The 23,720-nt window shown below is 36.0% G+C and overlaps 1 pseudogene; it reads left to right on the forward strand.

The window, feature by feature from the left end:
- Positions 1 to 3,079: 3,079 nt before the first annotated feature.
- LOC129619541 (solute carrier family 25 member 36-like) overlaps positions 3,080 to 23,720 on the forward strand; it is an 88,818-nt pseudogene continuing 68,177 nt past the window's right edge.

Genomic DNA, 23,720 nt, shown 5'->3' on the forward strand with positions numbered 1-23,720 from the left:
CATTCCAGTAATGAGACAGAACATATAAAATCTCCTCTGTCTTTTAGAGTCTGTTCCTTCTACATTCTCCAAACTCACTCCAGGAATTTTATAACATTAAGCAACTTTTTTGTTAGGTGACTATGACAAACTGAAAAAAAAAATGAATTAAAGACATTAGAAGAATGTCTTTTACCCCTTTTTACCACTGTTGAATATGTTATTCTGCACTAAATAATAAAAAGAGGGGAGAGGATTTTAAAAAGTATTATGTACCTTACATTGTCTACAACAAGAATATCAAGCATAAATAGTATAAATTAACCATTTTGTGATCTGTTTGGGGAAATGATGCCAATTGTTGACAATAGTGACTCAAACAGGCACTTAATAGTCACCATTGTATTCTCTTGATCAAAACACAGTGACAAGAAAGAAAATTGCTGCATTCACACACTTTCTTTGTTTTCTTTATGCCAGAGTAAACTTAGACTTCTTTCTCAATTTTTGCCCATGAAAATGGGTAAGATTTACCTCAAGTAGTTTTTTGAAATTGTTTTCAACTATATCAATAAGCTTGTTTCTCCAGACAGCTGAGAATTTGACTTTCTGGAGGCTTGTATTTGAAATGAATTGGCTTAACAATGCCTGAGCTGAAAGATAATACAACAAACCAGATTTTTTTTCAAGTTAATACAAGAAAAAAACGATTGCTTCATCAGTGGCAGACAATAAACTGGACAATAGACAAAACACCATTATTCAACCATACTAACTCAAAAGATATATACTGAATAAAAAAGAGCCAAACCCAGGCAGGCAGGTAATAGCAATACAAGGATTCTTGACATAATAGCTGAACTTCAGTGAAAATACTGACGTTTTCTTCAGCAAGTATAGAATCCTTTATTCAAGTCTCATGGGGAGGACCCATTGATTTATACGGCTGAGTTCAGATACAACTAAAGAAAAAGTTTTGAACATACCTTGTGTTAACAGATACTATAATTGTAACAAAAGCAATAAAATGTATTCCATTATGCCCTGATGATGTCACTGAAATAGCTTTTGCAATTTGTGTTATTAAAGGTAATGTATAGTCTTATTTTCTTATGGTGTCAGATCTGCTTCAGCATATGATGTGTTTACCACTTTATGTAACTTGAAATATACTTTAACTTTCACACAATCAGTTCAGTTCAGTTCAGTCGCTCAATCGTGTCCGACTCTTTGCGACCCCATGTATCACAGCACGCCAAGCCTCCCTGTCCATCACCAACTCCCGGAGTTTACTCAGACTCACGTCCATTGAGTTAGTGATGCCATCCAGCCTTCTCATCCTCTGTCGTCCCCTTCTCCTCCTGCCCCCAATCCCTCCCATCATCAGAGTCTTTTCCAATGAGTCAACTCTTCACATGAGGTAGCCAAAGTACTGGAGTTTCAGCTTCAGCATCATTCCTTCCAAAGAAATCCCAGGGCTGATCTCCTTTAGAATGGATAGGTTGGATCTCCTTGCAGTCCAAGGGACTCTCAAGAGTCTTCTCCAACACCACAGTTCAAAAGCATCAATTCTTCGGCGCTCAGCCTTCTTCACAGTCCAACACTCACATCCATACATAAACACAGGAAAAACCATAGCCTTGACTAGACGGACCTTTGTTGGCAAAGTAATGTCTCTGCTTTTGAATATGCTATCTAGGTTGGTCATAACTTGCCTTCCAAGTAGTAAGAATCTTTTAATTTCATGGCTTCAGTCACCATCTGCAGTGATTTTAGAGCCCCCCAAAATAAAGTCTGACACTGTTTCCACTGTTTCCCCATCTATTTCCCATGAAGTGATGGGACCAGATGCCATGATCTTCGTTTTCTGAATGTTGAGCTTTAAGCCAACTTTTTCACTCTCCTCTTTCACTTTCATCAAGAGGCTTTTTAGTTCCTCTTCACTTTCTGCCATAAGGGTGGTGTCACCTGAATATCTGAGGTTATTGATATTTCTCCCAGCAATCTTGATTCCAGCTTGTGTTTCCTCCAGCCCAGCGTTTCTCATGATGTACTCTGCATATAAGTTAAATAAGCAGGGTGACAATACACAGCCTTGACGAACTCCTTTTCCTATTTGGAACCAGTCTTTTGTTCCATGTCCAGTTCTAACTGTTGCTTCCTGACCTGCATACAAATTTCTCAAGAGGCAGATCAGGTGGTCTGGTATTCTCATCTCTTTCAGAATTTTCCAGTTTATTGTGATCCACACAGTCAAAGGCTTTGGCATAGTCAATAAAGCAGAAATAGATGTTTTTCTGGAACTCTCTTGCTTTTTCCATGATCCAGCGGATTTTGGCAATTTGATCTCTGGTTCCTCTGCCTTTTCTAAAACCAGCTTGAACATCAGGAAGTTCATGGTTCACATATTGCTGAAGCCTGGCTTGGAGAATTTTGAGCATTCCTTTACTGGCGTGTGAGATGAGTGCAATTGTGTGGTAGTTTGAGCATTCCTTGGCATTGCGTTTCTTTGGGATTAGAATGAAAACTGACCTTTTCCAGTCCTGTGGCCACTGCTGAGTTTTCCAAATTTTCTCCCTTTACATTTCTCATTGTCCCCTCACAGCCTGTTAGTGGCTTCCCTTATTCTACCTAATACCTTGGAGAGCAGCATGTGGTTGTGTATTAAAAGTTCACAAGTTGACAGCCTAGAGTTGCACCCCTTAACACAAGGGGCAAGGGTGTAGAGGGAGAATGAAGAAATCAACAACACCATCTAGAAGAAGCCACAGCCTTCTTAAATACATCCCCATAAAGACTCTAGGCTAAGCCAAAGGATTTCAGGGACTTCTGTTTAGGAACCTTTCTCTCATGTATGGGTTATATTGCTATTGTTTTGAGAGGTGGCCAAGGAACAGCTGTTTGGGATAAAACATGATGAACAGGCCTCATAGTTGCAGCCACAGGTGAGAATCAACATCCACACACAAGAGAGCACCCTCTGGTATGAGAAGGAAGCAGGAGTGGGATGACAGAAGGATGACAGAAGAAGGGGAAGGATGGCTCATGGATTTTCCCTATCTGGATCCTTACCTGTGGAATGCAAAAGAAACTGGCAAAAATGGATATTTCTGAAGAGGTAAGTCTATTCACACACATTAAAATGTTAAATTGACAAATAAAGACACAGATGATTTCAGTGGCAATTTATACCAAAATTTCAAGAAAAACATAAATCGTGTTTTATTATTTTTCCATAAATAATAAAGAGCAAATCATTTATTACTTATTGATTGACTTATTAAACCAAGTATTCTTTTAGGGCTATTTTACCTTGGTACTAAAATAAATCATTGAAAATGGAGAAAAATGTTATAGGCTATTTTCCTTTGTAACAAAAGTTGAAAGCTAATACAAGTAATTTGAAACAGCCCTATTTTAAAAAATTTATTTATTTTGCTGGGCTGGAAGACTCACAAGCTAGAATCAATATTTGCAGGAGAAATATCAACAGTCTTAGACATGCTGATTATAATACCCTAATGGCAGAAAGTGAAGAGGAACTAAAGAGCCTCTTGATGAAGTTGAAATAGGAAAGTGAAAAAGCTGGTTTAAAATGCAACATTCAAAACACTAAGATCATGGGATCCTGTCTCATCACTTCTTGGCAAAGAGATGTGGAAAAAGTGGAAATAGTGACATATTCTATTTTGGGGGGTTTCAAAATCACTATGGACAGTGACTGAAGGCAAGAAATCAAAGATACTTCCTCCTTGATAGGAAAGCTATGACAAACCTAGACAGCATATTAAAAAACAGAGATATCACTTTGACAACAATGGTCCATCTATTCAAAGCTATGGTTTTTCCCAGTAGTCATATACCGATGTGAGAATTGAACCATAAAGAAGGCTGAGCATGGAAGAATTCATGCTTTCAAACTTTTGTGCAGGAGAAGATTCTTGAGAGTCCCTTGGACTGCAAGGAGATCACTCAATCCTAAAGGAAATCAACCCTGAATATTCATTGGAAGGGCTCACGCTGAAGCTCCAATACTTTGGCCACTTGATGCGAGGAGCCAACTCATTGGAAAAGACTGTGATGCTGGGCAAGATGGAAGGCAAGAGGAGAAAGGGGAAATGGAGGATAAAATGGTTGAATGGCATCATCAACTCAATGGATGTGAGTTTAAGAAAACTGTGGGAGATACTGAAGGACAGGGAAGCCTGGGGTGCTGCAATCCATGGGGTCACAAAGACTTGGAAGTGACTTAGTGACTGAACAACAAAAAATTTTTAGTTGAAGGATAACTGCTTTACAACATTGTGTTGCTTTCTGTCATACATGACCATGAATCAGTCAGAGGTATACATATATCCCCACCCTTTTGAACCTCCCTTCCATCTCCCACCGCATCCCACCTCTCTAGGTTGTCACAGAGCCTCAGTTTGGGTTCCCTGAGTCTTCCAGCAAATTTCCATTGGCTATTTTTTTTACATATGATAGTATATATGTTTCCATGCTCCTCTCTCCATTCATCCCACCCTCTTCTTCCTCCCACCTGTGTCCATCAGCTTATTCTCTATTCTCTGTGTCTCAATTTGCTTCTCTACAAATTGGTTCATCAGTACCATCTTTCTAAATCCCATATATATGTGTTAATATATGATTTTTTTTTCTCTTTCTGGCTTGCCTCACTGTGTATAATAGGCTCTAGGTTCATCTACCTCGTGAGCACTGATTTAAATGTGTTCCTTTCGATGGCTCAGTAATATTCCATTGTATATGTGTACCACTGCTTCTTTATCCATTCATCTGTTGATGGACATCTAAGTTGCTTCCATGTTCTACTTATTGTAAATAGTGCTGCAAGCTCTATTTTTTAAAAATACCATAACCTGATCAAATAGGCAGATTTAAATTTTTAACAACTGCTGTGTGCATGCAAATTGTAATAATTGTTACTAGTTGCCAATATAGAGAAAGAGTAAAGAAGAGAGAATCCATAAATAGTAGGAAAATAAGAAAATGTAGAGGTTTTGTTTACTTTAGAGCAGAGTCAATCAAGGGATATGGAAATCCATGAAGAATTATATAATGCTAAATATAAAGATATATATATATATATATATATATATAGCTGAAATGTAACATATATAATCTTTGAGAAAACTGCTATTACTTCTGCTCAGCTGGAATTCCATCACTTCCACAAACTTTGTTCATAGTAATGCTTCCTGAGGCCCACTACAGGATGTCTGGTTCTAGGTGAGTGACCACACCATAGTGCTTAACTGGGTCATTAAGAACTTTTTTGTACAGTTCTTCTGTGTATTCTTGCCACCTTTTCTTAATCTCTTCTGCTTCTGTTAGCTCCTTGATGTTTTTGTTCTTTATTGTGCCTGTCTCTACATGAAATATTCCCTTGATAGCTCCAATTTTCTTAAAGAGATCTTTAGTCTTTTCCATTCAATTGTATTCCTATATTTCTTTTTTTTAACCTTTTTTTTTTTTTTTTTACTTTACAATATTGTATTGGTTTTGCCATACATATATTTCTTTGGATTGTTCCCTTAAGAAGACTTTCTTATTTCTCACTGCTGTTCTCTGGAAATCTGCATTCAGTTAGTTATACCTTTCCCTTTCATCTCTTCTTTTCTCAGCTATTTGTAAGACCTCTCAGACAACTATTTTGCCTTCTTTCATTTCTTTTTCTTGGGGATGTGGTCACCACCTCCTGTACAATGTTATGAACTGTCATCCATAGCTCTTCAGGCACTCTGTCTACCAGATCTAGTCCCTTGAATTTAATTTATTAATCACTTCCATTGTATAATCAAAAGGGATTTGAATTATGTCATACTGAATGACCAAATGGTTTTTCCTACTTCCTTCAATTTAAGTCTGAATTTTGCAATAAGGAGCTGATGATCTGAGTCACAGTCAGCTTCAGGTCTTGTTTTTGCTGACTGTATAGAGCTTCTACATTTTCAGCTGCAAAGAATAGAATCAATCTGATTTTGGTACTGACCATCTGGTAGTGATCATCTGAGTTACTTCAAATCCTAAAAGATGATGCCATTAAAACGCTGCACTCATTATGGCAGGAACTTTGGAAAACTCGGCAGTGGCCATAGAACTGGAAAAGGTCCATTTTCATTCCAATCCTAAAGAAAGGCAATGCCAAAGGATGATCACATGACCATACAATTGCACTCATTTCACCTGCCACCAAGATTATGCTCATAATCCTTCAAGCTGAGTTTTAGCAGTACTTGAACCAAGAATTTCCAGATATACAAACTTGATTCAGAAATGGCAGAAGAACCAGAAATCAACTTACCAACATATGCTGGATCATAGAAAAAGCAAGGGAATTCCAGAAAAACATCTACTTCTGATTCATTTACTATGCTAAAGCATTTCACTGTGTGGATCACAACAAACTGTGGAATAGTCTTAAAGAGATGGGAATACCAGGTCACATTACCTGCCTCCTGAGAAACCTGTATGCAGGACAAGACATACAAAGCTGTATGCAACAGTTAGAACTGGACATGGAACAATGGACTGATTCAACATTGGTAAAGGAGTACATTAAGGCTGTATATTGTCACCCTGCTTATTTAACTTATATGCAGAATACATCATGCCAGGATGCAAATGCCAGCCTGGATGGATCACAAGCTGAAATCAAGATTGTCAGGAGAAATATCAGCAGTCTCAGATATGCAGATGATACCACGTTAATGGCAGAAAGTGAAAAGAAACTAAAGAGCTTCTTGATGACGGTGAAAAAGGAGAGTGAAAAAGCTGGCTTAAAGCTCACATTTGAAAAAGTAAGATTATGACATCTGGTCCTATCAGTTCATGACAAATAGATGGGGAAAATGTGGAAACAGTATCAGATTTCATTTTATTGGTCTCCAAAATCAATGTGTGACCGCAGACATGGTATTAAAACATGGCTGCTCCTTGAAAGAATAGCTATGACAAACCTAGACAGTTTATTAAAAAGCAGAGGTATCACTTTGATGACAATGGTCTGTATAGTCAATGCCATGGTTTTTCCAGTAGTCATGTATGGATGTGAGATTTGGACCATAAAATGGCTGAGCACCAAATAATTGATGTTTCCAAACTGTGGTGCTTGAGAAGACTCTTGAAACTTCCTTGGGCAGCAAGGACTTCAAGCCAGTCAATCCTCAATGAAATAAATTCTGAATATTCATTAGAGGTTTGATATTCATCAGAGGCTTTTATTCACCTGATTTGAACAGCCAACTAATTGGAAAGGGCCCTGATGTTGGAAAGATTGTTGGCAAGAGGAGAAGGGGGTGACAGAAGATTAGATGGTTGGGTGGCATCACTGACTCAATGGACATGAGTTTGAGCAAACTCAGGGAGATAATGAAGGACAGGGAAACCTGGAGTGCTGTGTCCAAGGGGTCACAAAGAGTTGGACACAAATTAGCAAGTGAACAACAAAAACAACATTAATACTGCTGCTGCTGCTACTACTACTGTGCACACCAAGTCAACTTCTATAATTTTTGTATTAAAAATTTAATAAGAAATAAATGAAATAAAGAAATGAGACAGGAAAAATGGAGGGAGGAAGGAAAGAACTGAGATGGGGGAAAAGAAACAAAAATGATGTAGATTGGAAAGAAAGAAAGTAAAAGTGACAGATTCAATGGTCAACCTTTAGAATGAATTATCAAATAGCAAGATTGTTGATATATATTTGTGTTCAGTGGTCAATAGAATCCTTATACAACAGGAACAATACACTTGAAAATAAAATTTTATTTTATTCTCATGCCATCACAGTAGCAGAAATTAAGTCCAATATAAGAAAGATATGATTGTTATGAAAAAATGTAAATCTTGAACAAAATTAGTGACACAAATAAAAACCAAAGTAAACATTATGATTTATTTGAAAATATCTTCTGATTTATACATGAATTCAACTATATTACAACCAAAATTCCTCACCTCAATAATCAATAATTTGATAAATTAATCCTCAATTTACAAGAAAGTATAAGAGTGAAGATGAGTCAAGATAATTCTGAAGAAAAATTATAGGAGGGACTTAATCTACAAGACACTAAGCCTTCAGTTAAAGTACAGTCAGTTAAAAAATTATCAGTTAAAACAAACCATCATGAAACTCCAAAGAGAAATGTATATCCAACTCATGAGTGTTTCGGGATCTTGGTGTGTCACATCATTGAGGGTTTTCTGATTACACATTCACTTGATTGCAGCAGTTACACTTGCTTCTCTGTTCTGTGTATTTGACAGCTTGATAGGCTTGAAGGAACTCAGGTTCAATCCCTTTTGCAAGATTTTGAGTGGTTGTATGTTCATTTACAGGCAACATTTATAACAACTGGTTTTATTATTTTGGGAGAACAGCAAGAGACACTGAATGTCTGTCTATTCATTATGAGGAAGAGAGGCAAAGTGGTAATATTCTAATTGTATCTTTTTGCTTTCATTTATTGATTGGGATGTTTTATGGCTTGCTTCTTTTTATCTATACTTCTATAAAGTTTAGTAAATATAGGAAAGGTAGGATAAATGTTTAATTCTATTCTTTGATTTTCCCAACTCCCATTGTGATGAGTTAGCTCCAGCTCATTATTCAAAGTAACCAATTAATAATTAAAAGCACATAGATTTAGATAGTTATGTTGGCTTTAATCTTTACTACTGCAATTTTCCATTTTGAAGCTTACAATGTCACATCGTTGGCAAGTGGGAATCCCTTCAAATTGGCTCTTGTGTCCTTTTCTCAAGACCTTTGTTGACTTAATAGCTTTATTATTCTGTGTAATATGTCAAGATGTTTCAGGATTATCTTGAACATTTCTGCAACAGATATTAATCAACAATTTTTCCAAAAAGATTTAATAATATATTTTCATAGAAAATGAAATTGCAGAACCACAATTTGGGCTCTATGAATGTTCATTGTCCTGTTGTGTATAGTTCTAAAAATTTTCAGTAGGCGAATCTAAGACTGTGTGTGTCTATTACTTGCTCAGTCATGTCCAACTCTTGGCTATCCCATGAGCTGTAGCCCACCAGGCTCCTCTGTCCATAGAATTCTCCAGACAAGACTACTAGAATGAGTTGCCATTTCCTTCTCCAGGGGGTTTTCTGCAGCCAAGGACTGAACTCATGTCTCCTGCACTGCAGTCAGATTCTCTACTGATTAAACCACCAGGGAAGCTCAATCTGATATTATACACATATAAAATATGTAGAGTATATTATAATATATAAAACATGTGTGTGTGTGTGTGTGTGTGTATTTTTCAATGAGTTTCAGGTTGGCATTCAAATACAAGAACATGTAGGTTTTACTTAACCTTTTCTATAATATATCTCTATCTCTTTCCACAAAGATTTCCACAGAAAATCCCCCAGAATTTCCAGTGGTAGAATATATTACAAAAAAAGAGAATATCTTGATTACTCACTTACTTAATCAGAATTTTTAATACCATATTTTGGAAGAAAAATAAAATACTAATACCACCACCACGACTTACAAAAGATAGTGTTTTGTTTTGTTTTGTTTTGTTTATTGCATAGGCTGTATTTATTCTAACTGCTTAATTTTTATGTATCTATGTATGGATTGTAATAAAGACTTCATATTTTGGGTCATATATTTTTCTCAATTTCATAATATTATCTCCTTTTTTAATGTGCCATTTCATTTACATATTCCATTTAATTCTCAACTCTAGTTTTTATGCTAGTGTCTCTCTATTAATTTTGCTCATCTGAAATTTTCTGTCTAGTATATTTTTAGAACAATCTTATGGAAACAATATTGCCTGATAATACTCAGGAATTATGCTGGATAACAGCTTGTACTGTTAATAATTGAATGTTGATTCCAATTCAATTGTTGCATAGAAGATAGATAGATATAGACAAAATGAGGCAACTTTCATTGAACAGTATCTATCTTTCTCACATGTGTTAGGGATTTACACTGTTTATTCTATATTATATTTAGAAATTTTTAAATGCTTTTGAAATGAGCTATGTAACTTTCAATATCTACTACTTGGTTAAATTATATTAAACATTACATCAATAAATGATGTAAATAGCACAACCTTTCTGGACCTGAGAAATCAAAAATACCATGGCCACAAACGTTTGCACATGATCTCTCATATGATCTACTCCTCTCCATTGTTCTCTTCCATTCCTTCTTCACTATTCCCATCGGCATTCCTATGTTCTTCTGCCCACTCTACCAGCACACATATCACTACCTTGCATTCCCACATGGAACTTTGTGAAAGATACTGTGTTAGGGGGCAACTCACTGTAAGTGCATCCATATCTTCACCCATGACTACAGCAGTCATTTTTCAGGGAAATACTAGAAGACAGCCAGGGAAGCGCAGAGCCTTGAATCTGCTGCTGCTCAGTAACCTAAAGCTTCATGACAGCCTCACATCCTATTTCCAGGTTAAGAGAACATCATAGGAACGTTATACAAACACCTTACCAGATTTCTAAGGTTAAGTTCAGTATTTAGATAGCTAATTAACAAAATCAAAGTAATTCGAGTTCACATATTCAAAACAAGTTGCAAAACACATCCTAGGAGACAGAATTGACTATGAGAACCTGAAATTTTCATTTTCTAACTTTCAAGGGCTAAAGTTATCAAGATTAACATTGCACTAAAAATGGTTTTGCATTTATACATGGTAGAATACCAAATTGTATAACCTGTTAACAGAGCAATAAGTATGCCTCTCTAAACATGTCCTTAGGTCACTGAAGTCATTAAAATGTGTTGACTAAGTATTAAAGCTAAAGTCTTCCTTGGTCTCTTTTATGACCTCATTGGATTTTTTTATATACCATTTATGTGCATTTTAAACATTCAACTGCATTCTAAAAAAGTAATTACTGTAAACATTTTCACCCCAGATTGTCACATCTCTACAATTCCCACTACCACAACTTAATACAAAGGCATTTTCATAACATTTTGATTTCACATACTTCATAGTGTAACTTCTATGAGTTGATAAACTTTATGCCCTATGATGGAAAATTTTGTGATAAAAGACATTAAGGTGTTAATACCATCCTGAAAATACATCCCAGTTATCTTCCCTATTATTCATAAAATCAGGGAAAATTAAAAGAACAGTTTTATTCAGGCAGTGAACATAAGGGAAACGAGCTCAAATTCACTATGAAATAGTCAAGGGTCACTCAGTAGCACTGATCTAGTCTATTGCTTCCATTGTTTCTAAGATAAGATGAGATGATAAAGATTTGTCTGGGGTAAAGTAAAACTCCAAATATGATAAGCTTTGTACTACTACCATTCTTAACTTTTCATTATATCCATGTGAAGAGGTGAAAGTTAATTTGCATTGATTTAAATAAATTACCACTCGACTATAACTTATTTTCTAAATATCCTATTCTCTCATGGAAACATGTTTACATAGACTTTATCTTGATATTCATTCCTTATACCTGTGACCATCAATATTAGCTATCCTGAGTACATTTATCCATACTGACCTCAACTCATTGATATTTGCCTTCTAATTAAATTCATAGAGTTTCTATATTAAAGAATTCAAGCAGAACATATTACTATTTTCATTAAATCCTGGCTGGAGATTGTGAAAGAGAAGCAGCACTTACCTAAAGGATATCCCATTCATACGTTTGCTGTAAACACATATTTTAATGCATAAAATTATTATTATCCTTCTAGGAACACACAAAATAAATTAAAGATATTAAAAAAATCACTGATATATCACAGTTCTTTTCTTTCTTTTCTTTATCTTACAGCCTGGGGATTCTAAAAAAAAAAAAGAAGAAGAAGAAGTTTGTAAAACAAAACTTTATTTCCCTGAATTTAAGGATATGCTGCACATTTATTGCTGGAATAAGCATTATTTTCTATATCTCTGATCTCATTTCACTTGGGCTTAAAATTTAAGCCATATCACTAGACAGATTTGTGAGTACAAACATATATTCATCTTCAAAGACCTTTTTTGGCCCGGTGGTGGGGGTTGGGGAATATTCTTTTAACTTATTCCACATTCTACCTTTAACCCTCAGTACTCTTTTGCTTTTTCATAATCCATAATAAAAAGCCCAAGAGTGCCCATGGAATGCATTGTTTATAAATAAAGTAATATAAAGACCTGATTATAAAGTGTAAAGTTATGACCAATCTAGACACCATATTAAAAAGCAGAGACATTATTTTGCCAATAAAAATCCGTCTAGGTTCTTGCCTGGAGAATCCCAGGGTCGGGGGAGCCTGGTGGGCTGCCATCTATGCGGTCGCACAGAGTCAGACACGACTGAAGCGACTTAGCAGCAGCAGCAGCAGTCAAGCCCATGGTTTTTCCAGCACTCATGTATGGCTGTGAGAGTTGGACTATATAGAAAGCTGAGCACCAAAGAATTGATGACTTTGAACTGTGGTGTTGGAGAAGATTCTGGAGAGCCTCTTGGACTGCAAGGAGATCCAACGTCCGTTGTAAAGGAGATCAGTCCTGAATATTCATTGGAAGATCTGATGCTGAAGGTGAAACTCCAGTACTCTGGCCTGATGCGAACTGACCATTTGAAAAGATCCTGATGCTGGGAAAAATTGAAAGTGGGAGAAGGGGATGACAGAGGATGAGATGGTTGGATGGCATCACCGACTAGATGGACATGAATTTGAGCAAGCTCTGGTAGTTGGTGATGGACAGGGAGGCCTGGCATGCTGCAGTCCATGGGGTCACATAGAGTCAGACACGACTGAACAACTGAACTGAACTGACTGATGAAGGGAAATGACTCCTTGTTCCTGATCTGTCATCAGTGCCCCTCCTGAAGGATGACAATTTTAGTCATTTCTCCTCTTCTCTAACCCTGAAAACTTCAAATATTATACATTTTTCTGGATTAATGAACTGTGGACACTGCCAATTGAGTCTCCTTTGCAAAACATCATGAGTTTACTTTTTTTTTTTTTTTTACATAATACCTATGTTTTTCAGTACTTTTCACAAATTTTTATAGTTGCATCCTTTTCATTTCTTTTTTCAGTTAGCTTTGGAACTTTAAATATATGTAATCTCTATCACTGTTTCTTCTTTTTCACAGTATTTCCAAATGTTCTATGTGTACAACAGAGCTCGTATACTGCTACCCTTCCTCCATGTCTCCTGAATCAAGTTTCAAGTTGCAATTTTTAATATACAACACTTCTTTAATGATGTGTAGGACTTGCTAAAGATCAGAGGAGAAAAAGAACTGAGAGAACAACAGTTACAAACATTTGGACATTCATGGACTATTCTCTCACTACCCTCCAAACCTGTGATCAGTGAAAGAAAGCAGAGCAAAGAGAAATAAACAAGCAGAGAAATAGAAATATAAAAGCAGGACAAAGAGAAAATAATAATTTAAAAAGTGCAGAGACAGAAAAAAAGAATAAGAAGAAGAAGAAGAGAGAGGGAAATAAACATATAGAGAGAGTGCAAATGTCAGGCCAAGACAGGAAAGCAAGATGCCCAGAAAATCTGATAGCCATCTTCTAAAGCATGTGAGAATGTCACTCTTTGTAAATAGGTGCTTGAACTTTAAAATAAAAACATCTATCTAGAATATATGGTTATTAGATTTCAAACTTGATTAAATAAATGTTCTGATTCTACTCTGAATTAATTTGAAGAGAATGGTGAACTAAATTTAAATAAAGCAGTGAAAATTCCATGTACTACTTATAAAATTGACTCAACAACACTTACCCAATAATAAATGCCTGAAAAAAGAAATTTCTTGGGTGGAATTATCATTTAATATAGTTTACATAATGTTTTTATATATGAATATTGGCATATGCTTTTCTTAATACAAGAAATATAAAGAAACAAGAAAATATAATACATGGTCAACAGAAAAAATATGAAACAGAAACAGAACCAGAAATGGCCCAAATGCTAGCGTTATTAGGCTTGTGTATGCTGAAGTATCTGATGGAAAAGGCCAAAGAAAATGTGTTCATCTGAGTATTTTCAACAGAGAAATGGAAAATTTTTTAAAGAGTTAACTGAAAATGTCATACCTGGAAAAGAAAAAAAAAATCAGAGGTAAAGTCTAGTAATTGCCACTACAAAGATAAGAACCAATTTGAAGAATGCATAAGAGAAATTGTCCCAACTTGATTAAAAATATAAACACATGGTGATCTGCAGGACAATATCAAGAGATATAACATATGTTTTAATATGTTGAAATCCCAGAAGGAAAAGAAAAAACTAAAAAATAAAGAAGTAATGCTTAAAATTTTTTCAAAATGAAATAAATAGATCAACCACCAGAAACAAGAACCTCATCAAACCCTTATAATGAAAAAAAGGAAAAATATACATATACTCAGGCACATGAGGAAATTGCTAAAAAAAAACAAGGTAAAAGAACAAATCTTAAAAAGCCACCATGGAAGAAAGAAAGTGAAAGTGAAGTGTCTGGACTCTCTGCGATCCCATGGACTGTAGCCTACTAGGCTCTTCTATTCATGGTATTTTCCAGGCAAGAATACTGGAGTGGGTTGCCATTTCCTTCTCCAGGAGATCTTCCCAACTCAGGGATTGAACCCAGGTCTCCTGCATTGTAGGCAGGAGCTTTACTATCTGAGCCACCAGGGAATTCTAATCAAAATCAAAGGCATTTTCAGATAAACAAAAGGTGTGATAATTTTTGTCTATCTTAAATTTCAAAACTTTTAATCAAACTTAAACTTCAACCTATGTTTTTAAAAAAATCAAAGTATATTATCAACCAAAGCAGAAAAAAGAAAAAGAAAGCATATAATAATAAAACTTCATCTTCAGGAATGAATGAAGAAACCATACATTTAAAAAGACATATAAAAACCAAACATTTAAAAAGAAATTAAATTAGACCTACTAAAACTTTCATGAAAAAACTGTTGATTCTTTAAAGAAAACTAAATATACTCTGAAAATTATAACATATCCATATATAAATTACATGGTATTAAAACAAAAGTCAGAGAGGGTAAGGAAAGCACGTTGTTGTAGAGTTCCTACATCACTGATGTAGTAGTAAGCAGGCTTTTCAACACAGAGTGTAATAAGATAAAGGTGAACATTATAATTCCTAAAAAAAATTCACAAAAATAATGTTGAGGCATACTAAATCATTTAAGAGGAAATAAAGCTGATTATATATGATTCACTGAAAAGTGGGCACAAAAGAAAATGTAAATCAACCAAAGAGAAAAATGTCACTAATGTTAGTTTTCACCTAAAACATGACAATAATTGTATTAAAAAATGAAAGTGCAGATTTTTCAGGCTGGATAAAAAAGAAAAATTTAACTATTTTTGATTTATAAGGCAAACATTGTATATTAAAAATATACCTATGTATTTTTTTAAAAATGTTTAAAAAACATAACACATGAAATATATACATAAGAAAACATTTTTATATGCATATCAGACAAATTAGACATCAGGAAAAGAGTAATACCAGAAATAAAAAAGACATTTCATAATTATATAATAGTTTATCAAGAAGTTACAATTAAAGAAGTTATAAAATGGAAATTTATTCTGTCTTTAGGTTATATTAGAACAAGTAAAAGTGTAAAGGCCATGACATTTTTCTGGATGAAAATGTTAGAAAACCCCAAAAAAAATTAAAACCAAAATAAGAAGACAGAAAATTTAAAAATAAAAACTAAACTATTTGGAGACCAAGATGGCAGAGGAATAGGTGGACGTGGAGAACATCTCTCTCCATGGATACATCAGAAATACACCTTCAGACACAGAAGTGTGTGCAAAACACCAGCTGAGAGCAGACAGGAGAACCTGACCAGTGGAAAAGAATATTTAGAACCACACAAAACTCGATAGGAAGAAGGAATTAGGAGGAGAAACAGGAGTGCTAGTAGGACTAGACCTGCTCGACAGGTGGGGGAACTGAAGCAGTGGTCTGATCCCCACATTAGGGCAATTGTCATAGGAGAACCATTTAAGGCTGAGAGTGAAACAGGTGATCTGTGGAAGCCTAAATGGAATGAGAATCAGACAGTCCTTACTGCTGCCATGCACAACCCCAAGAGCGACACATGTCACCTAGTAAGTGCAGCGGCTGGGAGCTGGAGTTTAGGGATTGTGGAGCAAACCTAGGGTGAGGGCTTCTGTTGACTGCGGAGAGATGGAGTGAGGGGATGTGAGGGAGGAGACTGTGGTGGGAAATGCCTGCAGAGGAAAGCCAGGCAGCCATGGAAGCAAGGCGATACTGCTGAGTCATGTGTAGGGGGTGGAGCCATCACCATAGCCTCTTTCTCCAGATGCCAGCATCGGCAGCTGAACAATAGAGAGGCTGGCCCATCAAATGCCTTAATGCACTGAAATTCAGAGAAGGACCCCACCCAGGGTGCCCCTTTAAGTGCCTGATGCTCTGATCTACTGAGTAGGACCCCAGGCAGGAGGGCGCCCCTGTGTGCCTGAAGTGCCAAACAACAGAGAAGGACCTCAGGCAAGGGAGCCCTCTAAGTGCCTGAATGGGCAGAAGTATGGAGAAAGACTGGCCAAAGAGGCCTTATTATCGCCAGCTACAAGAGGAGCAAAAACAAACAAATAAACAAAAAACTCTGATAGGGCCATAACTCCTGCAGCAGAGGCAGTCCGTGTCCCTGCATACTTGATGTCACAAGGGTCCCCACAAGCCAAGCAGCTGCGCCACCTTCACACTCAACCCTCAATGGGGCAGAGCTGCTGCAAGCAAAAGTCTTGTGTCTATGCACACGGGGTCACTTTGGTGGTGTCTGACTCTTTGCAACCTGTGGACTGTGGCCTTCTCTATCAGGGGGAATCTCCAGGAAAGAGTACTGGAGCGTATTGGTCAGTACTGTTTGTCATACCCTCCTAGAGCACTATATTTGCTGCTGCCCTAGCCACCAACTGCCCTGAGTACCTGGTGCTACCAGAACCTCTGCAACCCAAGCAGCTGCACCACCTCCATGCCTGGCCCTCACAGGGGCAAACCCAAGTCCTCCAGGGGAGCCTCAGGAACAAACCACAGTGGATGACCCACATGTATAGGTGGAAATAAAACCACAATTGAAACCCAGTGACAGTGTGGCTAAGGAAGAAGACCCAAAACCTTCCCACCAACTATGCAAGCCGCACATTATATCCACATGATCAACTATGCAGACTCTGTGTCTATGGAATATATAAAAGGACATTGAGAGCTCCCCACCAAAAAAAAAAAAAAAAAAAAAAAAGCACTAGTTCTGATAGTTGTGGGCATTGGAGGCAAGAACACTGAGGAGTAGGACCAGATTAGAATCTGAGCTGCTCCCATGGAAGGGCCAGAGACCAGCGCAATGCTGGAGAGCATCCTGGGGAGGTGAGGTGGACTGTGACTACCCTCGAGGGAAAGGACTCTGACAGCAGTGACTCAAGAAAAACATTTATTATTCTTACGTTTTGACTTTTTCTATAAATTCTTTTGGATTTATTTTTTTCTTTTTTTCCTCCTATTTTCCCCCCTCTGTTGTAGTTGTCGAGTTTATTGGCACTATGAAATCTAATTAAGCTTTTGAGTTTTTTATTTATTTTATTTTCTCATTCACATTTTTCTATTGTGATTATAAATCTCTGCCTCTATGTTGGGCTTTTGCAGTTCTATAGAGTTTTGTTTCTTTTTTTCTTTCTTTCTTCCATTTTTATTTTCTTTTTTAATTTTAATTTTGTAAACCTCATTATTTTTCCTACATTTATTCTTTGTTTGGTTTTCCTACTGTTCTTTTGCCCTTTTATATACATTAATTTTTAATGTATATAAATCTTTTTTACCTACCTCTATTTAATTTTGCTTATCTATTCTCTTTCTTTTCTTTCTTTCCTTTTCTCTCAACATATTTGTCAGTTTTGTTTCATTGCTCTATTCCCACTTGGCACCTTGTATTCTTTTTGTTTTCCAGTTTGTGCTTTAGTTAGTTTTGTTCTTAATTTGTGGATATAATTTTTTGTTTCCTTTGTTCACCAGGTCAATCTACTGTACTTTACTTTCATTGGACTGTTTCAATTTTGCTTACGGGTGTATATGTATATGTGTATATTCAGTCACAGTATTTATGGGTGTTATAAACCTCTGCTCCTATGTTGGGCTTTTGCAGTTCTGTAGAGCTTTTTCTTTTTTTCTTTCTTTCTTTTTTTTTTTTTAATCTTTCTTTTTTGTTTTTGTTCTTTATTTTTTCCCTTTCTTTTTTTTCATTTTAAATTTTTATTTTTTTAAACCTATTATATTTTTCTACACTTATTCCTTTGTTTGCTTTTCCTACTGGTCTTTTCCCCTTGCAGTTAATTTTTAATGTATATAAATCTTAATCTAGCTTTATTTAACTTTGTGTATCTATTCTTTCTTTCTTTTCTTTCTTTCCTTTCCTCTCAGCATTGTTTTTAGCTTGGTTTTCATTGCTTAATTCCCCATTTGGCACCTTGCTTTCATTTTGTTTTCCATTTTGTGCTTTAGTTAGTTTTTGTCTTAACTGGTAGATATAATGTTTGGTTTCCTTTGTTTGCCAGGTAAATCTGTTGTACTTTATTTTTGTTGTATTGATTTTATTTTGCTTATGGGTGTATATATATGTGTGTGTATATATATATATTCAGTCACACTTTTTATTGGTCTTATAAACCTCTGCCTCTATGTTGGGCTTCTGCAGTTCTATGAAGTTTTCCTGTTTTGTTTTATTTTTTCTTATTATTTTTTATTTTTAATTTTTAGCCTATTATATTTTTTCTATATTTACTTCTTTGTTTGCCTTTCCTACTGGTCTTTTCCCCTTGCAGTTAATCTTTAATATATATAAATCTTATTCATCTACCTCTATTTAACTTTACATATCTATTTTTTCTTTCTTTACTTTCTTTCCTTTCCTCTCAACATATTTGTTAGTTTTCTTTTCATTGCTTTATTCCCCACTTGGCACCTTGCTGTAGTTTTGGTTTTTTTTGTTGTTTTTGTTTTTTTTTTTTTTTTCCCCAGTTTGTGCTTGTTAGTTTTTATCTTAACTGCTAAATATAATTTTTTATTTCCTGTGTTTGCTGGTCAATCTACTGTACTTTATTTTTGTTGGACTGTTTTCACTTTGCTCATGGGTGTATAGTGAAGTGAGTGAAGTTGCTCAGTCATGTCCAACTCTTTGCCATCCCATGGACTGTAGCCTCCCAGGCTCCTCCCTCCATGGGATTCTCCAGGCAAGAGTACTGGAGTGGGTTGCCATTTCCTTCTCCAGGGGATCTTCCTGACCCAGGGATTGAATCCAGGTCTCCCACATTCCAGGCAGATGCTTTAACCTATGTGTATATTCCATTATTTTAATTGTTATTTGCCTGATTTTGTAAGTGTCATTTGTCTGCAGTTCATCTTTGGTTTCTCATTTTTGAGTATGTGTTTCAATCTCACTTAATGCACTCGTGGAATATTTGTTCCTGACTAGAGATAAAGTCTTGAGCCTTTGGAGTGAGAGCACTGACTCCAAGACCCTAGAATACTAGATAATTAGCCCTCAAGTATATCAAATAGTGAGAACTCACACAAAGGAAGCCCAGTAAATAAAAGACCTGTCATCACCCAACCAACAGTAGCACTCTGTGCAAGACTCCCCATCTAAACAACAAACAAAACAAAACTACAAACCCAATCATCAGCAGACTGGATTACCACCTCACTCAGACTTTCCCATCAGAGGAAAAACAAAGAAGCAAGCAAACAAACAAAAACCTCAGCACAAATCTCACCCTATATGAAGCTTAAATAAACCATTGGGCCAACCACGGGATGCTAGAAATCAAAAGAAAGAATGAATTCAACCCTGAAATCTGGGAAAAGGAGACTTCAAACACAATAAGTTAGAAAGAAAAATGATGAAAAGACATAGAAATACTACACAAATGAAGGAAAGATGAGAAACATAGAAGTTGAAATAAATTAAGAGGAAATAGGCAAACTATCTGAAAAATAATACAGAATAATGATAGTAAAGATGACCAAAAACCTTGTAAACAGAATTGAGAAAATGCAAGAATCAATTAACAAAGACCTTGTAGAATTAAATAATAAACTTACAGAGACAAACAACACAATTACTGAAATTAAAAATACTCTAGAAGAAATTAATAGCAGAATATTTGAAGCAGAAGAATGTAAAAGCGGACACCCTTGTCTTGTTCTTGATCTCAGAATGCTTTCTGTTTTTCACCATTGAAAATAATGTTTGCTGTAGGCTTATCATATATGGCCTTTACTATGTTGAGGTGCATCCTAAAGAAGTTCAGTCCTGAGTGCTCATTGGAAGGACTGATGTTGAAGCTGAAACTCCAGTACTTTGGCCACCTGATGCAGACAGCTGACTCATTTGAAAATACCCGATTCTGGGAAAGGTTAAGGGCGGGAGAAGGAGGGGACAACAGAGGATGAGCTGGTTCGATGGCATCACTGACTCAGTGCACCTGAGTATCGCTGAATTTTGTTTGCTAAAATTTTGGTGAGGATTTTTGATTTTATGTTCATCAGTGATATTCACCTGTAGCATTCTTTTTTTGTGTTGTCTTTGTCTGGTTTTGGTATCAGGGTGATTGTGGCCTTGTAGAATGAGTTTGGAAGTGTTCCTTCCTCGGCAATTTTTTGAAAGAGTTTTAGAAGGAAAGGCCTTAGCTCTTCTCTAGATGTTTGATAGAATTCTCCTTTGAAGCTATCTGGTCCTGGGCTTTGGTTTTTTGGGAAGATTTTTAATCACAGCTTCAATTTCTGTGCTTGTAATTGGGTTGCTCATAATTTGTATGTCTTCATGTTTCAGTTTGGAAGATTGAACTTTTTAAGAATCTGTCCATTTCTTCCAGTTTTTTTTTTTTTCTCAGTTTTGTTGCCACATAGTTGTTCATAATAATCTCTTATGATCCTTTGTATTTTGGCATTATCTGTTGTAACCTTTGCTTTTTCACTCCTAATTTTGTGATTTTGATTGTTCCCTTTTTTTCTTGATGATTCTGGTAAAGGTTTGTCAATTTTGTTTATCTCTCAAAGACCAGTTTTTAGTTTTATTAATCTTTACTATTGTTTCTTTCATTTTTCACTTATTTCTGCTCTGATCTTTATGATTTTTTTTCCTCCTACTAATTTTTTTTTTCTTGTTCTTCTTTTGCCAGTTGTTTAGGGCCAAGATTAGATTGTATATTTGATACTTTTCTTGTTTCTTGAGGTAGGACTGCATTGCTATAAACTTCTCTCTTAGAACTGCTTTTGCTGCAGTTCTAAATCCCGTAGGTTTTGAGTTATCATGTTTTCATTGTCATTTGTTTCTATAAACTTTTTGATTTCCCTTTTGATTAGTTGTTTAGAAACACGTTGTTTAATCTCCATGTGTTTGTGTTTTTTACTGTTTTTTTTTTCTTTTTCTTGTAATTGATATCTAATTACATAGAGTTGTGGTTGGAGAAGATGCTTGATATGATTTCAATTTTTTTTTAAGTTTATGGAGGCTTGATTTGTGATCCAAGATGTGGTCTATTTGATTTTGGCCTCCTCAATAATCCCTTCCAAGAACTACTATTGATAGACATGACTTCTATATCACTCCACTCTCTCTTTAATTTTTTTATATTGTCCAGCCTTTTCTCTTCATTATGAAAACTATTTTCACTTCTTATTATCTTGATTTTGTATTATTATGTTGACCATTATGTTTTTAATTCACAGCTTCTTTTATATCATTTTCCTTTTATAGAAACCTATTATTATCTTGTGGTTAAAATATCTTCTTGATTTTCCCTGTGAACACTTACAGTAAATATTTTGGCTTCCTACTGACCCACTGTTCTTGCTATTTTGTTTGTTAGTTTTAACTTGATTGTTCTTTTTCATACAGCTTTTTCTTGTATATCTATCAGTCTTTAAGTTATTTTCATACTAAAGGAACAAGGACTACATGACTTTTTCTCATATCTTGGGTTACGAGCACCCTTATTGCTCTGTTTTACTACTGGGTGTCTACCTGAAAAGAAATGTAACTGGAATTCTGAGTGGAATTGGTATTTTTCCAGTCAAATATAATTTATCATTGTGATAAATTATAAATTTATCATCACTTTTTGGAGAAGGCCCATCTGACCTGTTGTTAATGTCAGAATAAGGAAAGCCACTGGCTCATTAAATAGCAAGGTTAACTAAAGAACTCCAAGCAGTTTTGGTTTTGTTTTATTGGATATAGATATCAGGGGCTTCCCAGGTAGCACTAGTGGTAAAGAATCTGCCTGCCAATGCAAGGAATGTTAGAGAAGATGATTCAATCCCTAGGTCAGGAAGATCCCCTGGAGGAGGGCATGACAACTAATTCCAGTATTCTTGCCTGGAGAATCCCATGAACATGAATATAATATATGCATGTTAAAGATAAAGTTGAAAACCAAAGTAAAATCAATTGTAATTCATTACTGAAAACAAAAAAATTTAAAGTAATCAAGTGAAAACTAAAATAGACTTAATAAGAATGCATAGCATTCCTACTATAACCAAATAGAGACACACTAGAGAAAATAATTCAGTTCACAACAGATTGCTGTTGTTGTTCAGTTCTTCAGTAATATCTGATTCTTTCATCTCAAGAACTGCAGCATGTGAGCCTTCCCTGTATTTCAGTATCTCCCAGAATTCGACCAAACTCATGTCCATTGAGTTGGTGATGCCATCCAACCACTTAATCCTCTGTTGACCATTTCTCCTCCTTCCCTCACTCTTCCCAGCATCAAGTCTCTTCCAAGAATTCAGCTCTTCTCATCAGGATGCCAAAGTATTGAAACTTCAGCTTCAGCATCAGTCCTTGCAATGAATATTCAGTGTTGACTTCACTTAGGATTGATTGGTATGACTTTCTTTCTGTCAAAGGGACATTCACGAGTTTTCTCCAGCACCACAGTTCAAAAACATTAATTCTTTGGCCCTCAGCCTTAAGGTCCAACTCTCATATCCATACATGATTACAGGAAAAACACAACTTTGTCTCTACAGACCTTTGAGGCAAGGTGATGTCTCTACTTTTTAATATGTTGTCTAGGTTTGTCATAACGTTCCTTCCAAGGAGCAAGTGTCTTTTAAGTTCACGTCCACAAGCACTGTCCAAAGTGATTTGGGGGCACCAAAAAATGAAGGCTATGGTGGTTATCATCTTTCCCCATGTCTTTTCTATGAAATGATGGAACTGAAAGCCATGATCTTAGTTTTTTGAACTTTAAGTTTAAACCGGCTCTTTTACTCTCCTCTTTCATCTTCATCACGAAGCTTGCTAGTTTTTCTGCACTTCCTGCAATTTCAGTTCAGTTCAGTCACTCAGTCGTGTCTGACGCTTTGCAACCCCATGGACTGTAGCACACCAGGCCTCCAAGTCCATCACCAACTCCCGGAGTTTACTCAAACTCATGTCCACTGAGTCAGTGATGTCATCCAACCATCTCATCCTCGGTTGTGGCCTTCTCCTCGCACCTTAAATCTTTTCTAGAATCAGGGCCTTTTCAAATAAGCCCTCCCCCAGACTCATACTTTCGCATCAGTTGGCCAAAGTATTGGAGTTTCAGCTTCAGCATCAGTCCTTCCAATGAATATTCAGGACTGATTTCCTTTAGGATGGACTGGTT

This window comes from Bubalus kerabau, chromosome 9 (genome assembly GCF_029407905.1).
Source record: "Bubalus kerabau isolate K-KA32 ecotype Philippines breed swamp buffalo chromosome 9, PCC_UOA_SB_1v2, whole genome shotgun sequence".
Taxonomy (NCBI): domain Eukaryota; kingdom Metazoa; phylum Chordata; class Mammalia; order Artiodactyla; family Bovidae; genus Bubalus; species Bubalus kerabau.